This window comes from Myotis lucifugus, unplaced genomic scaffold (assembly GCF_000147115.1).
Source record: "Myotis lucifugus unplaced genomic scaffold, Myoluc2.0 scaffold_68, whole genome shotgun sequence".
Lineage (NCBI taxonomy): Eukaryota > Metazoa > Chordata > Mammalia > Chiroptera > Vespertilionidae > Myotis > Myotis lucifugus.
Window position 1 is genome coordinate 4,255,480 of NW_005871116.1, and position 15,735 is coordinate 4,271,214.

General features: G+C 38.6%; 1 pseudogene; it reads left to right on the forward strand.

The window, feature by feature from the left end:
* The first annotated feature begins 7,037 nt into the window (after positions 1 to 7,037).
* LOC102418874 lies at positions 7,038 to 8,027 on the forward strand (annotated as a pseudogene).
* The last annotated feature ends 7,708 nt before the right edge of the window (positions 8,028 to 15,735 follow it).

The window sequence follows — 15,735 nt, forward strand, 5'->3', positions numbered from 1 at the left end:
ATCTCAAAATGAGACAGTGGCTTCTGGGCATAACTGGCTACTTGAGATAAAAAAATTATCTTGTTTATAGAATGAATCATCCTTTGGGAGTAGTTGATCTTTTAATCTGTAAGCATGAATCATAAACTCTTTGGTAACAATAGTGAAATCAAGAAAGGATTAAAACTCAAGAAGTTCTCTCATACACACGCAGAAGTGTTCTCTTAATAATCTTTAAAACCACCATTCTTAATTTGGAAGTATTGCAGAGGAAAATATTGTTAGTAATCAGGTAGTAACATAAATGTATCTTCGTAATGTCCTAACAACCCTATGTGAAATAGTAGGATACCTTCTAATATTTCCCATTTCCTCTTCTCTGCATGATTTACCCCTTTTACCCCAAATGTTTGTAAGTTCAGTGACATCAAGGAGTTTTATCTGTTTTGTATCCCAACTTTGGTACATGGTAGGCACTGAAAAAATGTCTGTGGAATGAATCAGGTTGCCTAGCTGTAGTTCTGAGTTCAAGTGTTACCATCAAATATTTGTTCTAATCTTGACCTTAAACAATATGGACGCTTAGCGTCCAAGACGCTTTCAAATAATGCAGGTCAGAGCTTATATCAGATCCTTGCAAGTAGAGGTTGTGTCTAAGAACAAATTCCAGGAGCATCTGCTGTTCCAATAGAGACTGAGGTCAGGTGAATTAGCAGCGACTTTGTGGGGGTGTGCAGAGTGCCAGGCCAGGTGACCAAATGTACCACACCTACACTGTATCCCTGGAGACCAGCAATACAAAGTCTTGCTGACAAGCAGATTGGATTAGGACTTAGACTACCTGGGTTTTCCCTCTGACAATTTGGAGCCAATTGCTTATACTCCCCAAGCCAGTGATGGTGAACTTATGACACGCGTGTCAGAGGTGACATGCGAACTCATTTTTTTGGTTGATTTTTCTTTGTTAAATGGCATTTAAATATATAAAATAAATATCAAAAATATAAATCTTTGTTTTACTATGGTTGCAAATATCAAAAAATTTCTATATGTGACACGGCACCAGAGTTAAGTTAGGATTTTTCAAAATGCTGACACGCCGAGCTCAAAAGGTTCACCATCACTGCCCCAAACCTTAGTTTCCTCTGTTAAAAACAGAGGTCAAACAGAAAAGTGATTTTGAAACTTTATCTTAAAAAATAGGTAACTGCTTTGCTTCACAAAATGAAATATATAGAAGGTATTCCACTATTTAGAAATGAATAGCAGCAACCTAATGACCTCACCCTCCTTTATCTAAACACTAAGAGCCAATTCTGTGGAGACCCTGGAGAAATGAGAATGGAGCTTGGAAATCCCAGCTTAGAGGTCACCTTAGGTCACATCATTTCAGATGTCTTCTACAGTAAAGACATTATTAGTTGGATGGGGAAAGAAAATAAGGAATTTATTATAAATTCAAGCTTAGGCAGAGGTCACAGATATCTAAGTCATTTTTAAGCTGCACTACCTCCTACAAGTACAGATGGCCTTTATTATATTAATACAGTTTCTTGTGACCTACAAGTCTAAGAGCTAGTGTTGGTGAAAGATGGCTAGATGAACTTGAACAGCAAAATTCTCTTTTAGGGTGCTACCTAGCCCTTTCTATATCTCATTGTACAAGTTTCTTAATATTCTTATGCTTAAGTGTCTTCATTTGCACAGTTAGACAAGATCTACCATATATAGTTGTTCTGAAAATTTGATAAGATAATTTATGGGAGTTTGGCTAAATTGTGGCTTCATAATAAAGTAGGACTTTTATTACAATAGCAAAGAAGACCAAAAGTCAAATAAGGAGTTTCATGGTCAATATGTAATTCTGCTAATATCCATTCTTACAAATATCTTTATTAATATAAGATTCAGATAGTTATTTGGATTTTTATTTCTATATTTTATTAAGTATTAAACATCTATTGAAGTACAGAGCAATAGACTTTCATAATTACAGCTCACATAATCCTCCCAAATATGCTCTCCAGATAAAATCAACTATAAAGCCAAGAATGACATACAGAGAAAGTTTTGACTTGCTCAATGTGGTCTAAAACTTTGAAATCAAGCTATATAAAATAATTCTGTATATATACAATGCTAATTTAATTTTTTAAATTATGTAAATCTACAAACATTATTGCACCACTTTAAATCACTTTTGAGTATAAAAAAGTAGACTAAAGTCATCAGCTATAGAACCCATAAACTACCTGAAGGTAAGCTCCTACAGGGAAGATCTCTGACTCTATTCATTTTTGGAATCTTTCAAGAGAAGGTCTACCCAACAAGCTTGCAATTTGAAGAGTCCCTGAAGGGAAGTTAGTGGTTTCCAAAAAGGCTCTCTAAGTAGCCTGGGGATGTGATATTTACACTATCATTTCCCACATTCCCAAGTCCTTAAGCGTCATGGTTCTGAAATCTAATTTTATCAGTATAATGGGAGAAGTTCATCTCTTAAACACTGTCTCACAAGAGATGAATGTACAAAATGGGGGTGCTTACATATTAATTCAGTTAATTAAGTATGATAGCAATCATGGATCCAGACAACCCAGTTAGCATGACCAGTGTATTTGTTTTCTTTAGACAAAATGGAAAATTGGATAGAAAGCTAAATTCTAATCAGAGGGTTGCTTTGAATGCACAAAAGTTAGTTGTATAATTCAAACATGTGGCAGGTAGTGGCTACTATTCATGGAGAGATTATGTAGCTTGCAAGTTTACTTAGCCCTTGGGTGATAGAACCCTAAGTAGAGGCCACATCTGCAAAGTTTATGCCCTGTTTTAATAAGTGTGACTTTCATTTGATGTCATGAGCTATAAAAGAGAAGTATGTTTGCTCATAGAGCTTGTAATCTCACTAGGAAGCCAACTCTAACATTTATTTTACGGTCAGAAAGTAATATAATGCAATATGTAATTGATGCCCAGGGCCCAGATGGTAATCATGGTAAGAGAAAGTATAATAAAAGCCAGAAGATTCAAGGAAATGCTTCAAAAAAAGGCAGACTATGTTTTAATCAGAACATTCAAGGAGAAAATCCTGGCTAGATGTCTGACCATCAGCTACATTTACCTTTGTTCATGTTTGAAGTCACAGCTACTCACAGGAAATCAGAACAGAAATTGGTTTGGTAATACAAATTCCTGTCATAGTGTAAATAGGTCTTCACAAGGCTCATCTGCATACAGTAGACATTAGTAGAAATGGCTACTATAGTCTTTCCAAAAGCACATCATCAATGATCTCTAATGATTAATAAGTAATAATCAACTTAAACTGCTTTGTATTCTATTTATCAATCACAAACTCAGTTGGGAAGCAAAAGGTATGTGGAATTTTACATTGCAGTGCAGTTCTCTTAAAGCAGAGGTTCTTAACCTGGGAGATTTTGCCCTCCAGGGAGCATCTGGCAATGTCGGAGACATCTTTGATAGTGTCCATAGGAGTGACAGGAAATGCCACTATCAAAGAGTACATAGAGAGTCCAGGAATGCTGACAAATATCTATCCTATAATGCACAGCACAGACCCCCAATAACAGGGAATTATCTGATGTGAAATGATCATCAGGCTGAGGTTGAGAGAACCAGATGGAGACTGAAAAAAATCCTGTTATGTGTTACCAGCACCCAAACCTAACTCATGTTCACACCTGTGGTTTCATGGTCTCCTTGCTGAGATGGACGGAAAATAGGTCCAGTCCCATTTTAAGATGGAAAAGACCAAAGCCAACTGATCTATGTAGAATCTCCAAGGACACGATTCTTCGCCTTAAGAATAAGCCATATCTGAAGTTATTTAGGGCTAGGACCTTAGAATACAACAAGATGAAATAAGAAAAAGTATAAAGAGCAGTAAAACACAAGATGGATAAAAATGTATTAGAATTCACAAGAATCAAAAGGAATTCAATTAATAAGTGTGTGTGTGTGTGTGTGTGTGTGTGTGTGTGTGTGTGTTGGGGGGGGCATATTTTCTTGCAGGAAATAATAAAAAGTGGGCCAAAGCATAACAAAGGGATTAAAGCAATTGAAGGAATGGTATTATTTCATGACAACTGAAAAAGAGATACAGAAATGCAAATCACAACTGCAATTTCCCCACCTTCTCTTCACTCAGGGCCTTCCTCAAGAAATGAGACTTCCTGGAAGATCTATTCTAGATTCAGTGTCCATATTCAGTTGTCTAAATGTTAGGCACAATGAAAAAGAATATCTGAGATCCACAATGGAAATTAAAGTTAGAACTCCAAAAAGGCAAGCCTCAGGATTCATTCTTTTTTTTTTAATTGATTTTAGAGAGGAAGGGAGAGGGAAGGAGAGAGGGAAATATCAATGATGAGAGCGAATCATTGATCGGCTGCCTCCTGCATGCTCTCCATTGGGGATTGAGCCTGCAACCAGGTATGAAAATAACCAGTTTCAGCACTCTACATAATCTCCCAATTTAGGTATTTTATTGCTGTTTTGAAGAATTAAAAAATAAGTAATACACTCAGTGTATGTGCACCATCTCCAATGCAGGTCCTGACCAGGAAGTGAACTGGTTCATAGGTTGACACTCAACTACTGAGCCACCCAGGCCAGGCCAGGATTCCTTATAGGAAGGTCCTTGTGTTTAGATGAGTCACATACTCAATGTAACCTTTATTTGCTCATATACTTTGATATTATTAGAATTCCACCCTCCATAAATAACCAGTGAACTGATTGCTGTGGGTATACCCTCTCCTCCTTCAACATGAAAACAGACTTATTCTTTTTTAGTCCTGGAGCCAAAGTTCATTTCATTGTGTCATTTATTTGAGCCTGATTTTCAGACATTTCTGTATTACTGCCAAAGATTTGAAATAAGCCATCATAGATCATGATTCATTCAATGTTATTCATGTAAAGATGACAGTGATTTCACTCTCCTAAGAGTAGAAGTTTACTCCAGGATTAAATTTCCACTTAACATTTAGAAAACGAAATAGCCTAAAAAATTCCTGGAAGGGGCTCGCTTCTTTCTTTCTAAAGCCTGAGATAATTCTGTAGAAAGTTATTTTCCATGTAATAAAGAATCAAAATTTCCAACTTCAAAAGTATATAAAACTACATGTTTTGGATAGAATATTCACCACCCAGTAAATGCATTCCAGAACACGTCGGTATCATAAGACTAATTTATTTCTGGTGTCCTAAAGTACTCAGTTTCTTCCTCCCTCCCTTTCTCCCAAATTCTAATAGTAGCAGATGAATCTCTCATCACTTGGGTTGTGTATATCACGCAAATAATTTTGTTTTCACTTAGAAATGTGGGTAATTCCATTTGCATTTCCATTCTTAATAAAATATAATAGAGTTACTTAATTATTTTAATAGTGGTTAAGAGAAACCTGGTAGGCCTAGGAGATCTTGAGTGGCCAGACCATGTGTAGCATCTGTTCTTCCAGTTCTCTAATTTTTGCCCTATAGTTTTGTGTTCTTAAGCCCTCCTTTATACATTTGATCAAATAAACTCGTAGAGAGTATAGCTTAGGTAATTACTTTAATAGTGGTTAAGAGAAACCTGGTAGGCCTAGGAGATCTTGAGTGGCCAGACCATGTGTAGCATCTGTTCACAGATGTTAAGTCCACTTGGGGATCTAATTCATCCTAAAATAATCAGTTTCAGCACTCTACATAATCTCCTGATTTAGGTATTTTATTGCTATTTTGATGAACTAAAAAAATAAGTAATACACTCAGTGTATGTGCAATTAAATAGAAAATGTACCAAGATCTCAAATGGCTAGAAGGAAAGCCAGAGTTAATACCAAAGAAGACTTACTAAATAAGAGCAACCTGTATACAATCTTTAATAATGTCAGGCCTGTGGATGTATCACACACAGATGATTTCATCTAAACTTCACATTAAAAGAAAATATTACCTCCATTATACAGATTTTTAAAAGGGCTTAAAGAAGATATGTAATCTATTCAAAGTCATGAAATTAGTAATGGACAGTTAGGGTTTGAATTTAGGTTTATCTGGACCGATACTGTACAGTCTCCACAAAGGATATTTTAGAGAATGATGGGGTGCAAATGGTGGAGGTGGGGACCACAAAGACATTGTCAATGAAATGTGATCTGAGACAGGCCTTGAGGATGGTGTCAGGAGGTCACAGGGAAGGCTAACTGCAAGGGCACCATCTCCAATGCAGGTCCTGGCAAAAGCCATGAGTTGTTTCACTTTGTAGGTCAATAGTGAAAGAAAAGGTCAGAAAATTAAACTCTGCGTCAGCCTGTGGACTGAAGGGTTCCAGGTTCAATTCAGGTCAAGGGCACCTGCTGGGGTTGCAGGCTCCATCCCCAGTAGGGGGCATGCAGGAGGCAGCCAATCAATAATTCTCTATCATCATTGATGTTTCCATCTTTCTCTCCTTTTCCCTTCCTCTCTTAAATCAATAAAAATTATATTTTTTAAAAAATACTCAGATACTTTTTAAAAAGAAAAAAGAAAGTTAAGTTCTAGATAAATTATGCTTTAATTATAAGGCTCAGAAGTTATTATTTTCAATGCCCATACACCTAATGGGAGAATTACATACTCATAGTGACATTTTTAGACAGTTACTATGACAGCAGCATGATAAAAACTACTTTGAAGTGGGGAGAGATGGGATGAAGCAGAGAGATAGGTTCATAATATTTCTGGCAAGAGAAGGTGGTCTAACTGATGGTGATGACAGTGGGATTGTGAATGAAGCCAGATACAAGAAAAGGGTTCCCCTGTGGAGAGATACTGAGCTGGACTTGGCAGGAGATTGAACGGGATGAGCAAGAGATAACGGAAGCCAGCATTCTTCCAGATTGTACCGTGGTTCGATTAAGATACGGGTGATTCAGTTACATGACATAAGGAAGTGAAGAAAGTGAAGTGAACTGACTGACTAGGAAGTGACCGGGCTAAAGATGACCTGTCATCCTGTCACTGGAACAATACTAGGCTGGAAAAGACATCAGTATTTTATTAAGAACAAATGAATGATCCAGAGTAGTGGCCATAGTCTAGGCCTCTTAAAAGTTGTTATTATTGCTTTCTTCCCATCTTGCAAGTCGGCGGGTGAAAAGAAAACTGAGAAGCCAGATACCAAGGAGAAGAAACCTGACACTAAGGAGAAGAAAACTGAAGCCAAGAAGAAGGCCGATGCCAGTGGCAAGGGTAAGGCCCCTAAGAAGGGGAAGCCCCACTGCAGCCAAAACCCTGTCCTCGTCAGAGGAATTGGTAGATCCTCCCGGTCAGCTATGTATTGGCGAAAGGCCATGTACACGAGGAAGTATTCGGCCCCTAAATCCAGGATTGAAAAGAAAAAGAAGGAGAAAGTTCTTGCTACTGTCACAAAACCAGTTGGTGGCGACAAGAATGGTGGTACCCGAGTGGTTAAACTCTGCAAAATGCCTAGATATTATCCTACTGAAGATGTGCCTCGAAAGCTGCTGAGCCACGGAAAGAAACCCTTCAGTCAGCATGTGCGGAGAATGCGGGCCAGCATCCTCCTGGGACCATTCTGATCATCCTCACGGGGCACCACAGAGGCAAGAGGGTGGTTTTCCTCAAGCAGCTGGGCAGTGGCTTGCTACTTGTGACTGGACCTCTGTCCCTCAATCTAGTTCCTCTTCGTAGAACACACCAGAAATTTGCCATCGCCACCTCCACCAAAATTGTTATCAGTGGTGTGAAAATCCCCAAACAGCTCACTGATGCTTACTTCAAGGAGAAGAAGTTGTGCAAGCCCAGACACCGGGAGGGTGAGGTCTTCGACACAGAGAAAGAGAAATACGAGATTACAGAACAGCGCAAGGTTGACCAGAAAGCTGTGGACTCACAAATTCTGCCAAATAACAAAGCTGTTCCTCAGCTCCAGAGCTACCTCCGCTCTCTGTTCGCTCTCACCAATGGGCTTTATCCTCACAAACTGGTGTTCTGAATTTCTTATAAGAACCCGATTAAATAACTGATATGTTAAAAAAAAACACAAAAAAACACAAAAGTTAATATTATTTTTTAAATATATTCTTTCTTGATTTCAGAGAGAAAGGGAGAGGGAGAGAGAGGGGAACATCAATGATGAGAGAGAATCACTGATTGGCTGCCTCCTGCACACCCCACGCCGGGGAATCAAGCCCGCAGCCAGGGCATGTGCCCTGACTGGGAATCAAACTGTGATATTATTTTATAGTCAAAGATACCTGGAAAGGTATATGGTATACAATTTATGTGCATGCTTTTAATTCAGATTTTTTAAAAAATTGAACCCAAAGGTCACTGAGAACTTGCTACTAGGCTTTTGGTCCCACTGATATTGAAAGCTGTTATTAGGTGTCTCTCCTGCAGAACTTGTCTTGATAAGCAGACACCTCTCAGGGGATAAAGTCCAAGAACTTAACTTTCAAAGACAGAAAAAAGATCAAGGAAGAAAAAGACCAAGACACCTGAAAATTAGTAGAAGGAGAAGTAAATTCACCTAAAATGTTATTTGGGACGCAAGAACACAATCAGGGTGGCCAGTAGGGAAAACAACAGCGCAAAGTTGGTGAAATGAGCAAAGAAAAGTTTTCCCAATGACCCTGTGAGTCAGCTCTTGTCTATGACCTGGTGCCAGCACTACAAACAGATTGTTTTTTAAATAGGATGCTTAGGTATAATTATTTTTGTTTCTAGAAACAGGAAAATGCTACTAGCAATGACATTTCAGAACAGACAAGGACAGGTGAGGACAGGCTAAAAAGAGGAAAAGATCCAGAGGGTGGTGCCTGGGAAAAGAATTAAACTGAAATAATCATTTCATATTCTGCATCTTGAAAGGAGAAAAGAGATGCGGTTATTTGAAATCTGCGATGCCTTTTAAAATATATTTTCATTGGAGGAAATATGTTTGAAGTCCATGTGGTAAAAAATTACTCAAAAGGTTAAACACTAAATTAAAATATACAAAAGAAAATAAAGGTGAATTTTCAGTTGTATTTTTTGAGTCTTTCTTTTCATGTAATTAGAGCACTCATATTCATGTCTACAAGTCCAAATCAAGACCAGCCTTAGAAATATGTGGCACAAATTCAAGAGCTTTTTAAAAATCTTGCCCAAAAGAAAGTCCCCATTTGCCTGCCATGGATTTGGGGTTTCTGTAATGACAGAGGTAGTTATTTATCTTCACATAATCTCTGAAAAATTTCCTTTAGAAGTGGGAGTTTTCCTGAAAGTGGCTTATATATTACCTTTCTATAAGTCCTTCACACGACAGAGAGAAAAAGATCCTCAGAGAGTACATGAAGGAGAAAAGCTGGGGCTGCAACAAGGTGGGGAGCTCCAGTGCACTCTGACCAGGACACCTGATCTCATCACTTCTTGAAAGGCAATTCCCACATTTCGTTTCTTCTGGAGTCTCCTGGGATTGGCTTGCCTATTCCTCTTCTTTTCCACAGCAAAACTTTCCCCTGGGACTCCATCTTCTTGGGGAATGAGGTGCTGAAGCATAATTCTTCTCTAGCTATTCGTGTTCTATAGTAAACCCATAAATCCTGTTTGCATTTGCTAAGATTTTTAGCCTCAGATAATTACTGGGGGGAAATAAGCTCCCACAATATACCTTGAGGGAGTTACAGACCATAAGAGCTTTATTAGTCATAGGTCACCTTATCTTCATCAGAATAGGACTGGGGCTGAGCCTCATTGTTGTTGCTTTTTTTAAAAAATTGAGAGTCAGATTTGCCACGCCTTCATCTAATCTTGGTAAGCCCCAAGCAACTGTTTCTCAACTTATACCAACAGCCCACTTCCTTCAACTCTTTCCATAAAGATAACCTGTTGTCAAATGTAGAATCAAGGGGAAATTCCAAACCAGTACCAGGCCTCTGCTCTTCCAAACAGACTTTCATGTAGTACACCACTTACTGCCATCTTCCATTTTGTATAAAAAAAGTGAGAAAGAAAAATCTACATTCTTTACATTAAAATGATTGCAAAGCCCTAGCTGGTCTGGCTCGGTGGATAGAGCGTCAGCCTGCGGACCAAAGGGTCCTGGGTTCAATTCCAGTCAAGGGCACATACCTTAGTAACAGGCTCCCTGGGCCTGGCCTTGGTCGGGGCTTGTGTAGGAGGCAACCAATCAATGTGTTTCTCTCACATTGATGTCTCTCTCTGTCTTTCCCTCTCTCCTCCACTCTCTCTAAAAATCAGTGGAAAAATATCCTCCGGTGAGGATTAACAAAAAATAAAAATTAAATGATTGCAAATTTTCTACACAAAATTGTTCCTATGCCCTTTCCACCCCCACCTTGATAAAGTACATTTAGAAATAATTTTAATTTGATTTGGTCAGTTATTCACTTAAAAATTAGGGCACTTTGACTAGTCTTGGGGACCTGGAATTTGGGCAAATATGAACCTTCAATAAGGGGTAACATTTACTGAATGCCTACTATGAACTAGGCATATCATGCCCATATTTTGTTAATTCATAATATTTGTGCAAGGCAGGTGTTATTAGCTGTATTTTTCTGAATGGATTAAGTTTCACAGATATCTTACTTAATCAATTGCCCATGACTGTATCTTAAATATTCTTAGTGTAATGGATGCCAAAATTGATATTACCGGCAAAATTTGCAATTTAAAGACAATGTTTCAACGTAAACTTTATAATAAATCTATAGAATAGAGGTGGAATAGTAAAAGGTCAAGGAAGGCCCACACACAATAATTTTCTATGGAAATAATTACAAAAACCTTGATTCTTCCCAAGATATTACAAAAAGTAACTTTGAATTATAGCTGATAAAAATGGTTTCACTTTCACATGGCTCAGAAGCAAAAAGTAACAGAAACGAATGTCTTCCCAGAACTTTTACCTTTTGGTTTGGGAACCAGAATTTAGCAATACAAAATGCTAAAATCAACCCCTTAATATGGGCACAGATGAGACCGCTCAGTAACTCTCAAGTAAAATATTTTCAGTACTCTCAGTTTAATTACCTCGTTTTGTTTTTTCCTGCCCATTGGTCTTTCATAAAATTATGAGTGAGAACCATTAATGTTCACAAGGCAATGCGCCAAGGTGACTGCCTTGACCACCTCAGTGTAGCACTGACCATAATAAACACGTAGCATTGCTCTCGATTTTCCCATGCTCCCTGTGGTTTACACTGGAGAAATGCCAGACCCTCCAGACCCATCAGACCATACATCTCTGGCTTAGAGCTCTGCCAGCCACCCAAGAGCATATTGTTCCCTCCCTTTTTGAAAGCTGATTTTCTCTCCTCCAATCATATTTGGTTTTAAAGAAATCCTCTACTCAATAAACTAGAACCAAGTAGAATCATTAATTTATTATTATTATGTAATAATATTGTTTTATTTTTAATGTATTCATAAAAAAACATATTAGTTTTATCTTGGTAAGCTCCAATGCATGGAGTAGAAAGTTTTTCATCTACCTGTGATTTACCGTTTACCACATGAATTAAACATGAACTGCTACCCTAGGGTTCATTGAATTGTACAATGAAATCCAAATCATTACAAAACATTCGCTTAGTGTTTCCTCTGTTACTGGGCTACAACCCCAAGCAATTTTCCCTCTTTTAAAATGTCTACTTCAATTAAATACTTTTAAGGAATAAGGAAGTGACAAATACTCAATATTACAATAATATATATTCTACCTAGTTGCCTTCTGTAATTTGAAATCACTTGAGTCCTGCTATCATCCTATAGAGACAGTGCTGTATTTACTTTGCACAAGAAAAATTACATATTAAAAATATATGTATGTATTTTCATATATATTTATATATGTGTGTGCTTATACTATTAATAGATATCGGCTAATCAGAACTTGAGCTACAAACATTGTTCAGCCATGACTAATCAGTTATCAACATGAGAAGGTTTTATTTAGTATTATAATTTTTAGTATTTTAATATTATATTGAGTATTTTAATGTTATAATTTCATGGCATAGTTTTCTAAAATGAAATTGTGTGCTTAGTATTTTCTAATCACTTCAGGTAGATTTTGCCAAAGGAAACTCTTTTAATGGATGAAAACATGTACTAATGGAAATGCTTTCTAACAACATGGAGAAACTAAATCAACTCCCTCCTCATATGTATCAATAGTGTTCATAGGTGGTATGTCTTGGCTTTTAAAAACTTGGTCTGGATGTTTCATCTTGAAGGGTGTTTGCTGGTTTCTGTTCTGAAGGAGCTGCATTTAATACTAGTCTTTGCAGGTGACACTCCTGCTACTCCGCTACATCATGATCTCCGCTACTCAAATTGATCATCACTGGGCCTGGTTTCGAAGAATTATGCAGAAAGGATATTCAAGTAGAATCTGCAGACGTCTCATGATTATTTCTGGTATTACATCTCTCATCATTCATAGCCTGATGGCCATTAAGACAGATACTGGGAGTCACAAGAAATCACCACAACCTAACTAGAATTATCGAGGTGTTTCATTAACAAGGATCAAATTGATGCCTCACAAAAGAAGAAACTGAGGGACAACACCTCAGGATGATCTTAAATTAAACCTGGACACCTTTGGGCCTTTAAAAAAAAACCAACAACAAACAAACTTGGTCTAATGTATTTCTTCTGAGAAAAGCAAAGTAGAATTTAATAGTCATTGTTAAACATGAACTCACTTAAGCAGTTTTACAACTTTCAGTAGTACTTTGCTTTCAGAAAGAAAAACTAAAGTAGGGTAATTCTGTGTTCCAGGATATATTTGTTTATTTGAATGATCTACTAGAAATTTTAGCCTGACAGTTTAAATATCATGAAAACTTTGTCATTTAAGTATTGGAAGCAGATTTCTACATCCCAAATGGTAAGAGTTTAATAGCCCTGTAGAAAGTCTTACTCCACTGTCCTGGAGAACCTGAAGGTGGGTCCTTCAGGGACACAAGCTTAAAGAAAGAACTCTTCCCTTGTATTTTTCATAAACTGCAAAATCCTCACCAACTTGAATATAAAATTTTCAGCAGTGTTTTGATTGTTAATGTAAATTGCAGCAGAGAGTTGAAACAAAATTCTTGGCTTTTAGGCATTTTAGCTTTCTAACTGCTAAGGATTTTTCTGTTTAATTTGGGGTTAGGGGTGATGAGGCAGGTAGGCGAGCAGTTAGGGGCGATCAGTTAAGCAGGCAGAGTGGTTAGGAGCTATCAGGCAAGCAGGCGAGCACTTAGGGGAGATCAGGCAGGCAGGCAGAGTGGTTAGGGGTGATCAGGCAAGCAGGCGAGCACTTAGGGGAGATCAGGCAGGCAGGCAGAGTGGTTAGGGGTGATCAGGCAGGCAGGTGAGTGGTTAGGAGCGATCAGGCAGGCAGAGTGGTTGGGGCAATCAGGCAGGCAGGCAGGCGAACAGTTAGCCCCTTGCACAAATTTCATGCATCAGGCCTCTAGTTTAATCTATAATAGACTATAGATTAAATACCCTTAGCCAAACATGTGAACAGAATTTAAAAGTAATGTTTATGCTAGTTTTCCTCAGAACCCTTAGCATGCTGATACTTCTGCATTCAAGTTGGTGGTGATTTTTCAGTTTATTGCAAGTGTAAGTACAGCCACTCACCTATCCTTCCATACTCTGCTCTGAACAGCTGAAGTTGAGGGGCTGAAACTACATTTCCCAGATTGCATTTTGTCTGGCTTCCTGTTTGTGTCCTGTTAATGGGAGGCACTGGCAGGAGAAGAGCAGGCCCCAGGAAAAGAGAAGCATCCAGTTTCAGACCCTGACAGCAATGGCAGCGGTGGCCTGGGGTGACTGCAGACTCCTGAGCTCCTCAGTGGCAACAGCTGCTGGGGGCCCAGCATCTCCAGCAGCAGGGACGGCCATGAGCTCCAGTCCAGGGGTGCTGGTTATTTCTTCATCTCCTCTTCCTTTTTGCTCCTCTGGTTTTCCTCCTTTTCTCTCTTTAACTCCTCTAGCCCTTCCAGAACTTAGTTACAAAGTTCCTTTACAAAGCCCCCTGCCTCCAGTTGCAAAACCTAGCTCCCTATCTATGCCCTCACTGATGCCCAGGAGGCCCTGTTGCCTTCCTCTCTTCTGATAAGCACATATGAATTCACCCACATGAATCCATTATCTACCTCAGGCCCTCAGAATCCCTGCTGCTATTCTTGCATTTTTATCATACATTTTGACAAATTCATTGCGTTAGGCTTCAGGCTGATATAATGAATAGAGAGAAAATAGGCACTCCAAGTCGGCAAGGGGTATGGGGGATGATGCCACGGTGACTGGTGAAATTGTAAAAATGCACTCTTTTGTCTTTCCTTTCAGTTATTAGAATCTTCCCTGGTTTAAATTTAAAAGAGAACACTGTGGAAATGTATAAATAAGAATTGCAAAATGGACAAGTGAACAAACAACAACAATGAGAAGACAAGCAAACAAACAGAAAGTGCACTGGGATTATAACCCTGAGGAGGCAGCTTGTAATGCTAATGTAATAATAGCGGGGAAAGATTCTGTCTGCTGTGTGGTTAACAGCCCCTCCACGCACTCCTGTCTCGGCTTTTAGTCATCGTAGAGAATGAAGGGGCCTAGAGGCTTGGCCCCCTAGGTTTCCTGCATTACTTGGACATTCTGAGAACATTTCCTGTCTCTAATGACATAGGTAAGTTTGAACTTTGTTCCCCATTTACCTACAAAATTATTCTGTATATCTTTTCCCCAAGAAGGAGGTGGGGATGGAGAAAATTGCTCTTGGTATAAAATTACTATGACATTAAGAAGGTCAGAAATAACTATACTTTGTCATAAACCACACTGTATAATAAGAGTAAATATAATGTACATTATTTCTGGGTGGAATTTTCTTCCTTGTGTATAAGCTGTTCTTCATACATATTCCTCAAACCATATAGAAAAGGTTTGCTTGGCTACTCTTTAAATCTCTTTAGTTCTGAAGTATAAAAGCCACAGCTCCTCTTCAGCCTGTACTTTAAAAGAACCCCCTCAGTACTGCCCTGCCCAAAATGTGGGGGATGCTTTCACCTACCACCTCCAAAATGATTCAAAGAAAGTGAGGGACTTTAGACAATGTAGTGACCCACTTCTATAAAAGGTCAACCACTGCAGTGCCCAAAGTCATTGGACCTGTTATTTTCTCTTTTAATTTGTATTATTGCATGATGCTGTTTTCCCCACGAAACACTAGAATGTAGATTTCTTCATGTTAAAAGGTCATGAATTAAAGCTATGCATCATTTCACGGCCCTTCTTGCTGGACTTGATCACACTTTGCACATTTACACAATGTTGGACATTTGCATTTGGGACCCAGGTTGACACCAAGGCGCTGGAACCCTTGCTGAAGTGCCTGCCTCTCTGTGTGACCGTGGGCAGGTAACTGAACTTCTCTGTGCCCAGTTCCCCTTCAGCACAATGGAGATCTAAGAATGTTCTTAATACCTTCAGGGCCTGAAGTGCTCTAAGCTTTCTGTAAGTGGTGACTAACTATATGTTTGTTATTTGAAGAATTAATCTCTCAAACAAAGGAGAATAAGAAAATCAGGGTAAGTCTGACCTACAATAGAAAAACCAGGCCTGAAAAGGGGAGCCTGGTTCTAACCTGACCACCAGGACACTGAGCTCAGCCCTCAGTGCTTAGCCTGCAACACCAGTTGGATAAAAGACAAGATGGATAAAATCATCACCAAGGACTCTTCC